The sequence below is a fragment of the Rhincodon typus genome, chromosome 38, assembly GCF_021869965.1.
Source record: "Rhincodon typus isolate 14 chromosome 38, sRhiTyp1.1, whole genome shotgun sequence".
In the NCBI taxonomy this organism is placed as follows: Eukaryota; Metazoa; Chordata; class Chondrichthyes; order Orectolobiformes; family Rhincodontidae; genus Rhincodon; species Rhincodon typus.
Window position 1 is genome coordinate 15731876 of NC_063369.1, and position 15640 is coordinate 15747515.

A 15640-nucleotide genomic window follows, 5' to 3' on the forward strand; every position below is an offset into this window, starting at 1 on the left:
AAGGTGAGAGGAGAGACACTTAAAAAATACATGAGGGACAATCTTTTTCCACCAAGAGTTGCTTGTGTGTGGAATGAACTGCCAGAGGAAGCGGTGGATGCAGGTACAGTTACAACGTTTAAAAAACATTTAGATAAGTACATGAATAAGAGAGGTTTGGAGAGATATGGGCCAAGCACAGACAGGTAGGACTAGGTTAGATTGGGACCAGGATTGGTACGGACAGGTTAGAGTGAAAGGTTTGTTTCCATGGTGTATGACTTTATGACTATGACTCAATGAGAGAACCACAAAATCAAACTGTTCAAATAAACCATTATAACTGGAATCACAGAGTCAGACAGCATGGAAACAGACCCTTCGGTCCAACTAGTCCACGGAAGCCACGCTCCCATTAGTATCAGGATGACAAACACCAAGAGTGATCAGCTAAAAGACTTGCAGTTATATCAGGAAAAAAGTTGGCAAATGAGATATAATGTGGGAAAAGGTGCTATATAAATGGAGAAAAACTGCAGAAAGCTGTAACACAAAACGACTGTGGGGTACTTGTGCACAAAACAGAGAAAGCTGCCCACATCCCATGAAAGAATTAAAATGTAACAATGGAGTCCCTTCGTTCTGAATGTGTGAGGTTAGCAAGCCATTCCTTGTGCTTTATTGCCCAGAGGTTTATTGCATTAGCTCCATTTCATGCTGAAGCAGCAACTCCTTTGCTTCTCTGAAGATTCTGCTTGCATCAATGTGCAGATTATTTAGTTCCTTCTTCTGGGCAGCAACACATTTCCACTCTTGTGCACAGGATCCCCAACCTCACATCTTTGAGCTGTAGCATAGTCTGGCCCGATGAAATATACACAGTTCACAGCAACCATCAGAATTGGGAAATGAGACACAAAGAATTAACAATCTCTTTGCAAATGGAGAAAGATGGGACCCCAACTCGGAATGCTGAAAGGTTGCATTATCAGCACTTTATTGTCCACGCTCACAGCCTTTCTGTTCTGTTTGTGAAACAGCGAAAATAAAAATTGCGTTCTGTGACATTCTACAGCACAAGCTGCCCATTCAGTCAGCTGCAGAATTTATAACAAGCACTGAAAAGCAAGGAATTGGGTAATTTTCAATTTACACCCTCTTTTCTTTTCCAGTGCCTTTACTGCTAGAGGAGAATGAAGTTTGGGTTTTTAAAAGGCCACCTTTTCCCTTCCCAGATCATGACAGCAGAGCTGAGCTAAGCTGTGGTGCTCTGACTGCAGAGTCAAAAGACTGTAGGTTTAGTTCCCACTCCAACGACTTGAGCATAAAATCTACATAGAACATGAACATAGAACAGTACAGCACAGTACAGGCCCTTCAGCCCACGATGTTGTGCCAACCTATTATCCTACCAAGATCAAAGACCTAAGATCTCGGCTGATTCCCTGAAGGTTCTACTGAAGGATCACTGAATGACCCACTTCAAACAATCTGACTTGAGTACTGGAGGTTAGCCCACCGCTGTGATCAGCTTTCATTAACGTATGTTCTTCAGTTCCTTTTCAGCCTGGCCTTTCGGTGCAAAAGGCACCAGCTCGGCCTTGGGGCAGGTAATGGCAGAGTGGTATTAGCACCAGACTGTTAATCCATTGACCCAGGTAATGTTCGGGGGACCTAGGTTCAAACCCCACCATAGCAAATGGTGGGAATTAAGAGTCTTGACAATTAAGAGTCCAATTGTCGAGAATAATCCATCTGGTTCACTAATGTCCTGTAGGAAAAGAAGCTACTGTACTTTCATAGAATCCCTACAGTATGGAAGCAGGCCATTCAGCCCATCGAGTCCACACCAACCCTCCAAAGGGCATTCCATTAGGCTCACCCCCCTACCCTATCCCTGTAACTCTGCATTTCCCATGGCTAACCCCACCTGCACATCCCTGAACACGATGGGCAATATAGCATGGCCAATCCACCTAACCTGCACATCTTTGGACTGTGGGAGGAAATCCACAGGAGAATGTGCAAACTCACACAGACAGTTGCCCAAGGGTGGAATTGAACCCAGGTCCTTGGTGCTATGAGGCAGCAATACCGGGCCACAGTGCCACCCAGTCTGGCCTGGATGTGACCCCAGACACATGGCCATGGGGTTGACTGACCATAGCAGTGAGCAATAAATGATGGCCTGGCCAGTGATGCCCACATCTTGTAAATGAATTTTACACAAACAAAGCACATCTGTTCTGAAATCCAGTCCTGACAAATGCTGTACATCCGCTGACTGAGAAAAACAGAAGAAGCTGGTCGGAATCATTGCTTTCACTTCATGGTGACCTGTTCAATCCACCCACTGTCCATTTCTGTGCCCCGTTTGAAATGACCATCCTGAGAAAGATTCACCAACCCACGCACCCTTGGGTTTAAGGAATGAGAAGCCCAAAAATTTCCTTGTGACTAACTTTCATCTGTCAACTAGCAGGCTTTTTGAACTAACAGTGATCCTTGCTAAACTGTAAGATGTACGAGCAGAATTAAGCCATTTAGCCCATCAACCCACCATTCAATCATGGCTGATGTGTTTCTCGACCCCATCTTCCTGCTTTCTCCCTGTGACTCTTGACCCTCGTACCAAGCAAGAATCTATCTGTGTCTTAAAGACACTCGACAACTTGATCTCCATGGATTTCTGCAGCAATGAGTTCCACAGATTCACCACCCTCTGGCTGAAGAACTTCCTCTTCATCTCAATTCTGAATGTCATCCTTTCACTCTGAGGCTGTGCCCTCAGATCCTACTCTCTCCTAGTCGTGGAAACGTCTTCTGCACACGCACTCTATCTTCTCAGTATTCTGTATGTTTCAATGAATTTGCCACTCATTCTTTTAAACTCCATCAAGTATAGACCTAGAGTTTTCAATCATTCCTCATAAGACAAGCCCTGTATTCCCAGGGTCATTCTTGTGAACCTCCTTTGGGCCTCTCCAAGGCCAACACTTCTTTCATTAGATACCGGGCCCAGAATTGCTCACAATATTCTAAGTGTACATTGAGGACAAGACTGAACAACCTCGACATAAGTGCCTTACAAGAGCGAAGGCATCAACAGGGCTACACATTAGAGATGGGTTCCCCTCCTCAGACTAATCACCTTTAACTCAGCAAATGGGGAGGCTTTCATCTGACTTAAGTGCTTTTGGATTCATGAAAAAAAAATGACCTGTTTGTTCAAAAAGGTTATCTTTCCCAATATTTCATATCATAGAATCACTACAGTGCAGCAAAAGGCCATTTTGCCCATCAAGTCTGCAACGACCCTCCAAAGAGCATCCCGTCCTATCCCCATAACCCCACATTTTCCATGACTAACCCACCGAGCTTGCACATCCATGGACACTATGGGGTAATTTAGCATGGCCAACCCACCCTAACCTGCACGTCTTTGGACAGTGGGAGGAAACCAGAGCACCCGGAGGAAACCCACACAGACAGGGGAAGAATATGCAACCTCCACACAGACAGTCATCCAAAAGTGGAATTGAACCTGGGCCCCTGGTGCTGTGAGGCAGCCGTAGCTAACCACTGAGACACCATGTCGCCCACAAAAATGAATGAATTTTTTTTATATACTGAGTGATACTGGATTCGAAACATTGACTCAATTTATTATGGCCAATCCACCTAACCTGTACAACTTTGGACTGTGGGAGGAAACCAGAGGATGCAAAGGAAACCCACACAGACACAGGCAATAAGGTTAAGAAGGAACGTGCTAACTCCACACAGCTCGAGGGTCGAATTGAAACGGGTCCCTGACACTGTGAGGGAGCAGGGCTAACCACTGAGCCATCGTGCCACCTCTTCAGGTTGCTGCAAAAGACTGCACAGCGCTATTGGACAAACTGCAGTGGAGTTACCCTTATCCAGTGTCTATCCCTGAGCTATACAGTTAATGGTCCTGTCTCCTTCAGGGGAATTGTTTGTAAAATCACATAAAGGGAATTGATTATTCCCCCTTTGTTCCTGAACATTTCTTAACAATTGCTACTATATCAAAGCCATTTATCTATATTTCTAACACTTTATCATTCATCTTGTTACAAATATTTTCTCCACTCAGATACAGGATCTTTAATCCTAACTGTTTACTGCTTTTGCTTCTTGTGGTTAGTCAGAAATGCCTTTTCCCATTGTTAAACCCTATCCCCTCTTGCTACGACCTTTTGATTTTACCCACTTTCTTACCCCGTGCTACAACATATAGAAACGTATATCAAATGGAGTGCAGCAGTTCAAGAAGACAGCTCACCACCACCTTCTCAAGAGCAATTCGGGATGGACAATAAATGCTGGCCCAGCCATTAACACCCACATCCCTCTTTGGATATGTAAACATACCTCTACATGACCCCTCCAACTCACTTTTTGTTTAATATCCTGAATCTTGCACTGATCATTCAACTCAACTAGTCCCATACCTGATTGTGGAGCCGATCCCTACAGAACAGCACCCTGATTCCTCATGAATGGAATCTTTTGCCTTCCACATCGTTCCTTCAGCCGCACACTTAACCTTCTCACTCACATTCCCTGAAATAACTCCATGGAGGCTGGTGTCCTGTCACCAAGTCACTCTTTATTTCCACGTGCACAGTACATGGGTTCTGATCAGCCAGCTCAGAGCCAGCCCCTGGAGTGAAGAGAATCCCTGAGACTCCTGTTTATATCTGTCAGCCAGGACTCCCTGATTGGCCCGGGTTAACAGCGCCAGTCAGGGAACTCATACTCAGTGAGATCCACCTGGCCAACCTCATTCCAATCACCAAATGAGGCAGGCAGGGACGTAGAGATTGTCACCTTTCAGGTTCTGCTTTTCAACTTTCTCCCCAAGTCCATAAACTCGGTCATAGAACATCAGTCCAGTTCTATCTACATCACATAGATCTCAGCAATCCCCTCTGTCCTCAGCCACGTTAGTATTGAGCCAGAGGTGGTCACACAACTGCACAGAACACTACACGAATTAGGAGCAGAAGTACACGATTAGGCCTTTGGATCCTACCTTGTTCATCAATAAGATCAGAGCTGACCTCTTTGTGTTTTCGAACTTCACATTCTCCATTTATCTGTTTGTCCAACTATGTCCTCCTAACATTCATTCCAAGTATCAACCTAATATAACTCCTCTGAACTGTCTCCTTAGCTAACTAACTATACTATCACCTAACCCTAAGTCAACTTTTCACTCCTCCCTTCTCATATGGTCCTTTATCTAGGTGTAGCGGCTCATTTGCCTGTCCTCAGACTATAAGATATATGGGTAGAATTAGGCCATTCACCCCATCGAGTCGGTTCCATATCGTGGCTGATATGTTTATTCTACTTTCATCTATACTGGCAGAAACTACCTCATGTTGGACAATAGCAAAGGTTGAGGCTCCAGTGCAATATCCATCACCTAAACAACCATAGTTGCAATCACCTAACCCTGAATACTAACCAAATCTAAGCAGGTACCTGACCTGAGAGGTATAGTTGCCTCTTGGTTAAAAATATCCAAGGAATCCTCCAACCTCTCTGAGGACTCCAATTTTTATAGCTCAAACTCACGTTTTGATCCCGCTGAGCCGAATTCCCCCACGTGGCAAACACTTAGAGATCACACTGTCCTCCACAAACTCCCAAATGCAACAGATGTGGTACACAAACTACATTGACATCTCTATTGAGCAATCCACTGAATTCGAGTTTTGTGTAATTCATTTCATAAAAACCCTATAGTGCAGAAGCAAGCCATTCGGTCCATTGAGCCTGCACTGACCCTCCAAAGATCATCCCACCTAGGCCCATCCCCCACCTAACTTTATTCCCTGTAACCCTGTATTTCCCTTGGCCAATCCACCTAACCTGCACATCTTTGGACTGTGGGAGGAAACCCACGCAGACACTAGGAGAGTATGCAAACTCCACACAGATAGTCACCTGAGGCTGGAATCAAACCCAGGGCCCTGGCACTGTGAGGTTAGTATGCTAACTCTCTGAGCCACTGTGCTGCCCCTATTTTACCTGACTTATTTTTCCAAAATTTCAAAAATCATTTGACTAATTTAAATTAATAATTGAAGCAATGATGGGCAGTTAAATCTTCTCACCGTACTGAGGGTCAGTTCGAAATCAGCAACAGCCCCAGAGCCCCGAGCCTGAAATAAATTTGTATTTTGAATTTTCCTGAAGATTTGTCACATGTAACAGGCTGCGTGAGACATATTCCCTATTTAATAGTTCTTGAGAATCACCAGAACATAGAGGCTTTTCACACCTGTCTAACTTCTCAAATTGAGATTTTCCACCGTGGTAAGTGGAATTCTGTTTGTGAAGTCACACAGATTTTGGAATAACTATCACAAATTCAGGCTGTCATGATGCAGTCTGTCCCTTCCCGCAATCCTTATCAGGAATTTAGGTACAGACATCTGTGGATTCCAAATCTTCATGCACCCATCAGTTTAAAGAAAGAGCTTTCATTTTATATGTATAGAACATGTTTTATATTATGTTGATGTAGCAGGTTTCCTGAACTCAAGATATACCCAACGCACTCAGTAGGCAATGAAATGTAGTTAATGACTGTTGAGATCCTGAATGATTTTGAAAAGGAGGATATGAAAAGGATGTCTCCTCTTGTGGGTGAGTCCAAGACTAGTCGGCACTGTTTGAAAATTAGGATTTGCTGTTTTTGGACACAGATTAGGGGAATTTCCTTTTCTCTCAGAGGGTTATGTGACTTTGGAACTCAGGGGGTGTTGGAGGCAGGGTCATTCAATGTTTTTAAGGCAGAGGTGAATTCTTGTCTAGCAGCGGATCAAAGGTTTTTGGAGTAGATGGGAATGTGGAATTCAAAACACATAAACAGGTCAATCATGATATTATTGAGCGGAGCTCAAGGGGTCAAATGGTTCACTTCTGCTCCTATTTCATACGCTCACGCATTACAATGTAGGCTGATTTGTGACAGTAAGCTCCCACAAGCAGCAGTGAAATAAATGACCCGATAATGAATGTTGATGGTAACAGTCGAGAGAGAAAAAAATTGACTCAGCGTGACTCACCAGTTCATTATTGAATTGTGCCATGGGACTTTTGAATTCACCTGGGAGACCAGGCGCATCAACTTAGTGGCTCATATGAGGTTCAGCTATTCGGATAATGGAGAACTCCCACACTGGAGAGTCCACTCACACTGTTACCTGGAGTTGGACATGAGCACAGAGCCTTCTGACTGAGCAGTATGGAGTATTGTCTGGTTGAGCTATGCTTTGTCCTATATGTCATGATTGTAACAATGTCAGTCAGGTGGACCTCATAAAATATGTGTTCCCTGATTGGGGCTGTTAACCTGGTCCATTCAGGGGGAGCCCTGCTGGCAGACAAAAAGAGGAGGGTCAGACATTTTGACACTCTGTGAGGTGGCTCTGAGGGAGCTGGATCAGTGACAAGGACTCTCCACGTGTAAATAAAGGGTGATTTAATGACAGGATACTGGCCTCTGTGGAGTTATTTCACTAGGTAATGTGCAGAACCTGCGAACAAATTCCTGACAACTGGTAAAATAAAACAAAGAACTGCCAAAACTGGAGATCTGAAGCAAAGACAGAAATTGCTGGAGAAACTCAGCAGTCTGATAGCATCTGTGGGAAGAAAGCAGAGTTAGGTTTCGAGCCCATTTCTGATGAAGAGTCATCGGACTCGAAATGTCAACTCTGCTTTCTTCCAACAGAGGCTGCCAGACCTGCCGAGTTTCTCCAGCAATGTTAGTTTTGTTCCTGACAACTTCTATTGAGTCTCAGAGTCGAACGTGGCAAATTGTTGTGATCTAGGAGGGAGGAGTTCTTTTGGTGCAGTGGATAGCATCCCTGCTGCTAAGCCATAAGCTTTGGGTTTGAGTCCTACTCTGGGACTCTGTGACCACTGAAGGTGCATTTACAATATAGTCAAAGGGGTCACTTATTGACCCTCAAAGCCCTCTGCTAAGCCTGCAGCAGGAGGTAAGAGTGGGAGATATTACTCGTCAGCCAGAGCTATGGAGTAATGCAACAGCCTCTCCATGTGTTAGCTGTTGCCACAGTGTTCATGGGAAGTGTCCTCATCACTTTGAGGGGCTGCCTTTGTTACAGCTCATTGTGCCTGCACCAACTCTCTGAATGAGCAATTCATATAATACGATTCTCCAGAATTCTCCTCTGTCTATACCAGTCTCAGCTTTGAATATACTTAATGACCCAGCCTCAACAATTTTCGTGATAAAGAATTCCACAGATTCATTACCCGCTGAGAGAAAGAATTCCTCCTCATCTCTTCTTAAATACATGACCCTTTGTTATGAGATCATACCCTTTTGTCCTAGACACTCCCACAGGTGGAAAAATTCTCTCCACATCTCCCCTGTCTAGTCCCCTAAGAATCTTGACTTTCAATATGGTTTCTTCTCAGTCTTCTAAAATCCATTGAGCCCAGGCTCAAGTTATTCAACCTCCCTCATAAGACAGTTCCTCTGCAGCTTGTATCATCCTAGTGGGACCTTTTCTGGCTACCTCCAATATTCCTTTCTTTAGATAAGTGGCCCAAAGCTGTTCACAGTATTTCAGCTATGGTCTGATTGGTGCCTTGTATAGTTTTAGCAAAACCTCCCGACTTTTATGCACCATTTCCTTTGAAATAAAGGTCAACATTCCATTTGTTATTGTTAGTACCCTTTGAACTTAGATGCTAAACTTTTGTAATTCATGGACAAGGACTCACAAATTTCTCTGATTTCAGCAGCCTTTCTCCATTTAAACAATATTTAATTCCTCTATTCTTCCTGCCAAAGTTCACAGTCTCACATTTTCCTACAATATATTCCATCAAATCATACAGAAAGGAGCTAGTAATCCCAAAAGCAGACAGTGATCTTCCTCTAATGAGCTTACATGGGCATACATATATCATAATTGAAAACACATCTTGTCAGGAACGGTGATGAGGTATTTTAATGTGATGCAATCAACTCAGACCTGCTCAATGAAGCGAGTGTCACGGGAGTGGGGTTAGGATCAGGGGGTTACACCACTCATATCATTCATTCAACTTTCCAGGCTCCAAACAGCAGGGAGTTTTTGTTTGGCCAATTTTAATGTCAAGCACATTGTGTGGTGGTGGGTGCTTTGTCTGGATGAAGTAAACTTTATCTGCCCAATCATCATTCTGGGACATGACCCCACCCCTGACCTCCCAGCTCACCTCCTGTGAGCTCTCAATGATTCGGTCTTCATTATCTTTATGTTCCTTTCCTAGTCTACGTATGAGACCTGGGACAAGAGCTACAACAGCTTTTGGGCTGGACAAGTGAAAAAAAAATCAGGTGTGTCACAGGAGGATGCCACTTGAAGCCCCACTTCTTCTGCACCCAAAAATATGCCTTAAACTCCAGTTCGGATTAGTCCCTGTCCTTGACCATTTTCCCAGCTCCTGTAGCCTTTCCGCCTCATGCCTGAGCATTGTTGCCAATTGATGTTGGGTTTTCTATTCACTCATGGGACATGGACATTGCTAGCTGGGCCACTATTTGTTCCCTGTCCTTAGCTGCCCTTGTGAAGCAGTGGTGAGCTGCTTAGTGGTCAGCTTTGTACTGCAGGCCTGCCAATACCAACAATAAAGCTTGTCAATCCTCCAGAATTGAGTCTGGAGTCTCTAGGAACTGAAGACCAAGCTTCAGGACACTGCTCTGTGCAACGTCAGAGAAAAATCATTGGGACATTATAAAAGATTGTCATCTTTTGTTAATCTTCTATGAACATTTGCCTTTACCAGAAAGGAAAATATGTAGAATGAGTGGTGAGAAAGCCTACTTAGCTGACAGTCAAGCACCACACAACTGAGTAATAAGTCTTTCTGCCTTTTGATTGGTATAGGGAGGCAGTGTCCCATGGATGAATATATTGGTTGAATAATAGCCAGAGCATGGGGTCAAGTCATGTGATGAAACCTCCAAAAATACACTTAATCATAGTTGTCAAGCCTAACATCCAACAGAATTGAGGAACAGACTGAAGGGGCTGAATGGCATCCCTCTAATCCTCAAATGCAATGAGACTAACTAATTCACATTGCTTGAACTACTTAAATAAAACCAATTATCCAGCCAGTGTTGGGATCTTGCTATGCGCAAATTACCTGTCATGTTTCCTACATTGCAACATGTCCACTCACCACTGCGAAGATTAGATGAATAGCATAGAAGCATTTAAGAGGAAGCTTGATGATCCCTGGCGAGGAAATGAAGAGGATATGCTGATAAGGTTAGATGAGCTTCATGCAGAGGAGTATGGATTAGTTGGGCCGAATGACCCAATTCTACAAAGAACAGTCTATTGAAGTAACCATAGGAACTTTACTGGCCGCAGAGAGGAGAAAGCTTTCAATGTTAACAAACATCTTCTGAGTTCAGGTGGCTGTAAGCGGCTTTTGCATTTCTCAATTTTGAAGAGTATTGCATTTAAACTTAGTGCTGGATCCATGACAAAGTGAGTGCTGTGCATATAATTACACACATTGATCCTTCAAACGTATCATTCCTCCAGCATTGCTTCGGCATTATGGTTTGTTTATAATTTATTAAACATTAGGATTAACCTGGCTAACCCATCCTTGGTGTCCGCTCCGTTATCTCACACGTACAGTAGGTAGCCCTTCGACAGTTTCTGTGAAGAAGACAAAAATAAGCCTTAATTCCTTCCTCCTTTCGAATGGAATTAAAAAGGGGGGAATAACCCTTAGATTGCCAGGAGCGTCAATGAAGCCCAGACTACTTACAAGTATTCAGCATCCTAGCTGTGGTACAAAGCTTGCTATATATTCTTGCATGGGATGTTGGAATCACTGGCAAGGCAAACTGTTATCTGTTTTTGATTTCTCAACCTATTCAGAGACCAGTTAAAAGTCAACCACATTGCTAAGGTCTGGTATCCCATGAAGTCTGAAAGGCTTGTTATGGACCAGACCCTCTCAAAATATTTTAAGAAGGTGGCCTAAAGCCTATCTTTTTCTTATTTTTAAAGGCAAATGTGAAGTGCCTGTTCCGGATGCAAAGCGACTGGTCAAACTACGCAATGTAAAGCAAAACACAATTTATCTAAACACTATAGGGGGCAGGTGATGGTCTAGTGGCATTGTCACTGGACTGTTGACTCAGATAATGTTCGAGGGACCTGGGTTCAAATCCTGCCACAGCAGAAGATCAATTTGAATTCAATAAATATTTCCAATTAAGAGTCTAATGATGACCATGAATCCATTGCCAATTGTTGGAAAAGCCCATCTGGTTCACTAATGTCCTTTAGGGAAGGAAACTGCCATCCTTACCTGGTCTGGCCTACATGTGATCCACAGCAATGTGGTTGACTCTTAACTTCCCTCTGGGCAATTAGGGAAGAGCAATAAATACTGCCTGACCAGCGACATCCTCATTCTATGAATGAATAAAGAAAATAAAACTATAGTTAAAATACAACCAAAGAAAGAGGAATTTAGAATTGCTTAACTCTATTGGAAACTTAACAGAATAATAAGTATACTATCTATTACTAATTAACTGTCCCAATATAGCAACATCCCATAAACACACTCTTTGGCACAAAGGAAAATTCAGACATAGATTCTTACAAGTAGTTCTCTAATCCAGGAGGTAAAAAACATCAAGAGAAAGTTCATGGAGAGTAGTCACTAGGAGACTTTCACTGAAGCTTTCATCTCTGTTGAGAGCCCAATAGCTTCTGCTTAAAGCTAAAGCTAAAAGCTCAGAAATCCTAATCTGTGAGAGCTGGCTACACCCATTCAGTCTGCTAAAAAAATTGCTAAGGCTTCCCAAGCTGTTTACTCAAGTGTTCTTAACTAACCAGCTGGATACCTTTGCCTTACAAACTCTCTTCAAAAAAAAAACAGTCACAACGTTGATGGGAGTTACAGGCTACTTCTACTGAGACTAGCTTTCAATTCCATTTTATGGGCTTAATTTAATGTGATCAGTTGCCTTAATAGGATTTGAACTCCCACAGGGCCTCCTGATATTTTTTTTTTGTCAAACAATATTACCAATACAGCATTATGTCCCCACTGTTAGTTAGCCACCTTGTTGCTGTATGAGAGACTCAGCAGCTTAGAAACTGGCCGCTGTGATTTCTACATTTCAACACTGATTACATTTCACAAAGTACTTCATTAGCTGTAGAGTAATTTGAAAGACCAAGAATGGTGATATACAAATGCAAGCTTTCACTGCCTTAATAAAGTCATTTGGGTATCAAGTGTAGCACTATTACTGTCACATTAACACTGAACCAATAAAATAAAGACTTCAAAACCTTTTAAAATGCAGGCATTTTTCTTCAGTCTATCGCCTGTTCTCATTTGTTACATACATCCCTGACCTCTCTTACTCACTTCTATTTTTATTATCTTTACTTACATTCCTCATTGTTTGTGTAAAATTCTTGCCTTTCCCCATGATCTACTGTGGGTTCCAGCTAATAATGAGGCATAAAGTGCGTGCAAGTCGAGTTTTTAGAACCAAATATTTATGGCAGAATGTGAAGCAGAAATATTACTCTCACAATATTGTCGAAGGGTTGAAGTCCAGGCCGGGTCTTTGGATCTGCCGACAATGGCCTTGACTCTGGTTGCTGACCATGGTCCTGAAGTCAGCTATCTGATAATGGCACTAAAACGCCCAAAAACAGTCTCAGCAGGTGGAGGCATCAGTGGAGAGGCATCAGTGGAGAAACGGAATTGATGTTTCTTTTCAGTGACCCTTTCACAATGGGGTTGCTGGCCGTGGTGCTGAATTCAACTGGGAACAGCTGTCCAATTTAGAAAAGAACAATTAAGAAAAAGATAGCTCGCATTAACACCTCTTACAAAAACTAGCATCAACCTTATGGAAAATTAAGGAGTTTTAAGCCAAAAGTCGACGTATACACGTGCTTTATCAAAAGTTCAGGACTTTGGGACTAAAAGTCAAGGTCAACTTATACACAAGATCAACAGTTACTTGAGGACATATGGTAGTTTTCGTGGTGATTGTCACACTGTGTCCCATGCTGAGTGAGAGTAATCAGGCTATTCTACAACGGGGGAATCATAACCAACAAAGTGGTCAGTTGACTTGTTAACTTGACTTCCTCCTGGGCCATAATGTCTCTAAGTCAACAAGATCACTTCACATCAACAGTTTTATTTCACCCAGGACAAGGTTGCCTGGGAATATCAGAGGCAGTTGTAGTTTCCCTATCTCAAGGACAGAGGATCTGGGTTCAAATCCACCCTATCCTGGGCATGTGCCATAACACATCCGGCAAGTTGATTTTTAAAAAATCCCCAATTTCATTTTTGAAAGAGGCTGGTTTAAAATGTTTGGCTGCACTTCAGCCCCATATGGAGACCCTGTGCAGAAGTAGGTGGTGAGCAGCTTGGAGGACATTCTCACAGGCCTGCCTTCTCCTGCATCTGGATATGGTTGCCATTGAGATGTTCAGGCAGCAGGCTGTGGAGGAGATTGTAGAAACTGCCTGTCTACTCTTCTTCCATGATTATATCCATGCTCAGCTGTCCATGAAGTGGAATGTGGAGTCCACCGAAACCTTCGGGTGCAGTTGGATACCACACAGCCTGGGGACGGCATGTTAATTTAATTTTGCTTAATTTCCATTGATTTTTTTGACTTTGTTTCATTACAGAATTTAACATGTATTTTAAAAATGCAGAAGGCAGGATTAGCATCAACAAAATACTTTAACCACAAGTCATCAGTAGTTGGCTCAATGTTATTGCTTTATGAGCTATGTTGCTTGAAGAACTAGAAGAGGGTCAACATCCCATCAGAGGTACAATCTTCAGATTGTAGACAGAATGCCCCAGCCTCAAACATCCATTTCACAGCCTGTGCCTGTTCAACCAGCCAGTGCCTACATGAAATTTTCTCCAACATTTCAAGGCTGTTCCTCCTGTGAGGACTGAATTAAGTTGTTCAACAAAGGTGGGATAAAAAAAATTTCAGAATGGCTGGAAAGGTGAGTGACAGTAAACCTCAATCATAACCACATTGATGAGTTGCCCCTATGACTTTTTGAAGTGTTCCTTTGCTTTTGCATAGACTGTCTCCCTATCCTACCTGTCCTAAACATGTTGACCTTGTACAGGTTGGTCCTCAATATCTCACCTACCCAGTTGGCCATGCACAAGTCTTGACAAAAAGAGGCTCAGTGGGCAAGAGTGAATGACAGTCAGTGACCATAACAAAATTACATTTACGATGATGTGGGATGACGAGGGAGAATGCACTCTCTCATCTTCATCTTGGCATTTTTGAGTCCACCTGTAAGAGCAGACAGATTGTCAGTTTTATATTTCATCTGAAAGCCAGGCCATCAGAAGGCACAGCTCCCCCTCAACGCTGCAGCAGGAGAGTCAAGCCATATTATGTGCTTCATTCCCTGCCTCAGAATTAAGAGTGCAGCCCATGGAGCTGCAGCAGATAACTTTCACATCTCATATGACCATGTAGCTTCTGTGTCTCTCATAGACACCTAGTGGGGAGATGGAACTTTGAGAGTCTGTGATGCCAGGGAGATTTTATTTTTAAGAAATATGGCTGTACCTAGTTTGGAGGCTGGGGAGTATCTGTAAGAGAGGCAAGATGTGCAAGGACCATGACAAAACTACATGTGGTTAGAACAAAGTAAGACTTCATAAGTGTTAAGGTTTGCAAACTGCAGGATCTTTTTATCCACAGTAAAGAAATGGAGATTGTGATCAGATCTGCTGAAGTCTTACATTGATCACAAAATGTTCTGACTTATAATAAACAGCAGGAGAAGTTCTGGGAGAAGTTCTGATTGACTAGTTGGTGGCACAAAGATGTTGCAAAGGGCACATCGAAAGAATATTGAGGAAAACACGGAAGCTGAGAGTTCAAGGGCTCTGCATGTTCTGTACTTACTCTGCCATTACAGCTGAGACCTTTGCTATTCTGCTGAGTCTTTCAATGGCTACACTTAAACAGCCGAGTAAGTGAGGTTAGATGGAGCATCCAGAATGGAAACATCTGTTAAAAAGAAATCGTCAGTTAAACAAACAGAAACAGCATCAGGAATTGTGTGAGGACACGTCCTGCTCAAAACACCAAAGGGTCAAGGAGAGCACTGAGTCCCAAAAAAATAGTGATTGACAACTTTTCCTAGCAGGAGAGGAGAAAGTCACAATAACATGCATTAACATAGCACCTTTCATTGACTAATATATCCCAAGGTACTTCACAGGAGAATTATCAGATGATAGCAGACAGTGAGCCCGAGAATGAAATGTGAGGAGGGGTCACCAATAGCTTCGTCAAAGGCTTATCGCTATTGCAGAACATCTTTAATCTTTCGTCTTAAGAGAAAATTACACAAAAAGAGGCTAAAATACTGAAACACAGCCACTGCTGACAGGGTGAAGAAAATCAGGAATGTACATAAAGCCACTGTGTGAGGATTATGAAGTTTGCAGATGTTGAGAGCTTTACGGAAATAGAAAGGGCCATGGAGGGATTTGAATATGATAAAAATTTTGAATGTAATGTTTTGGACCA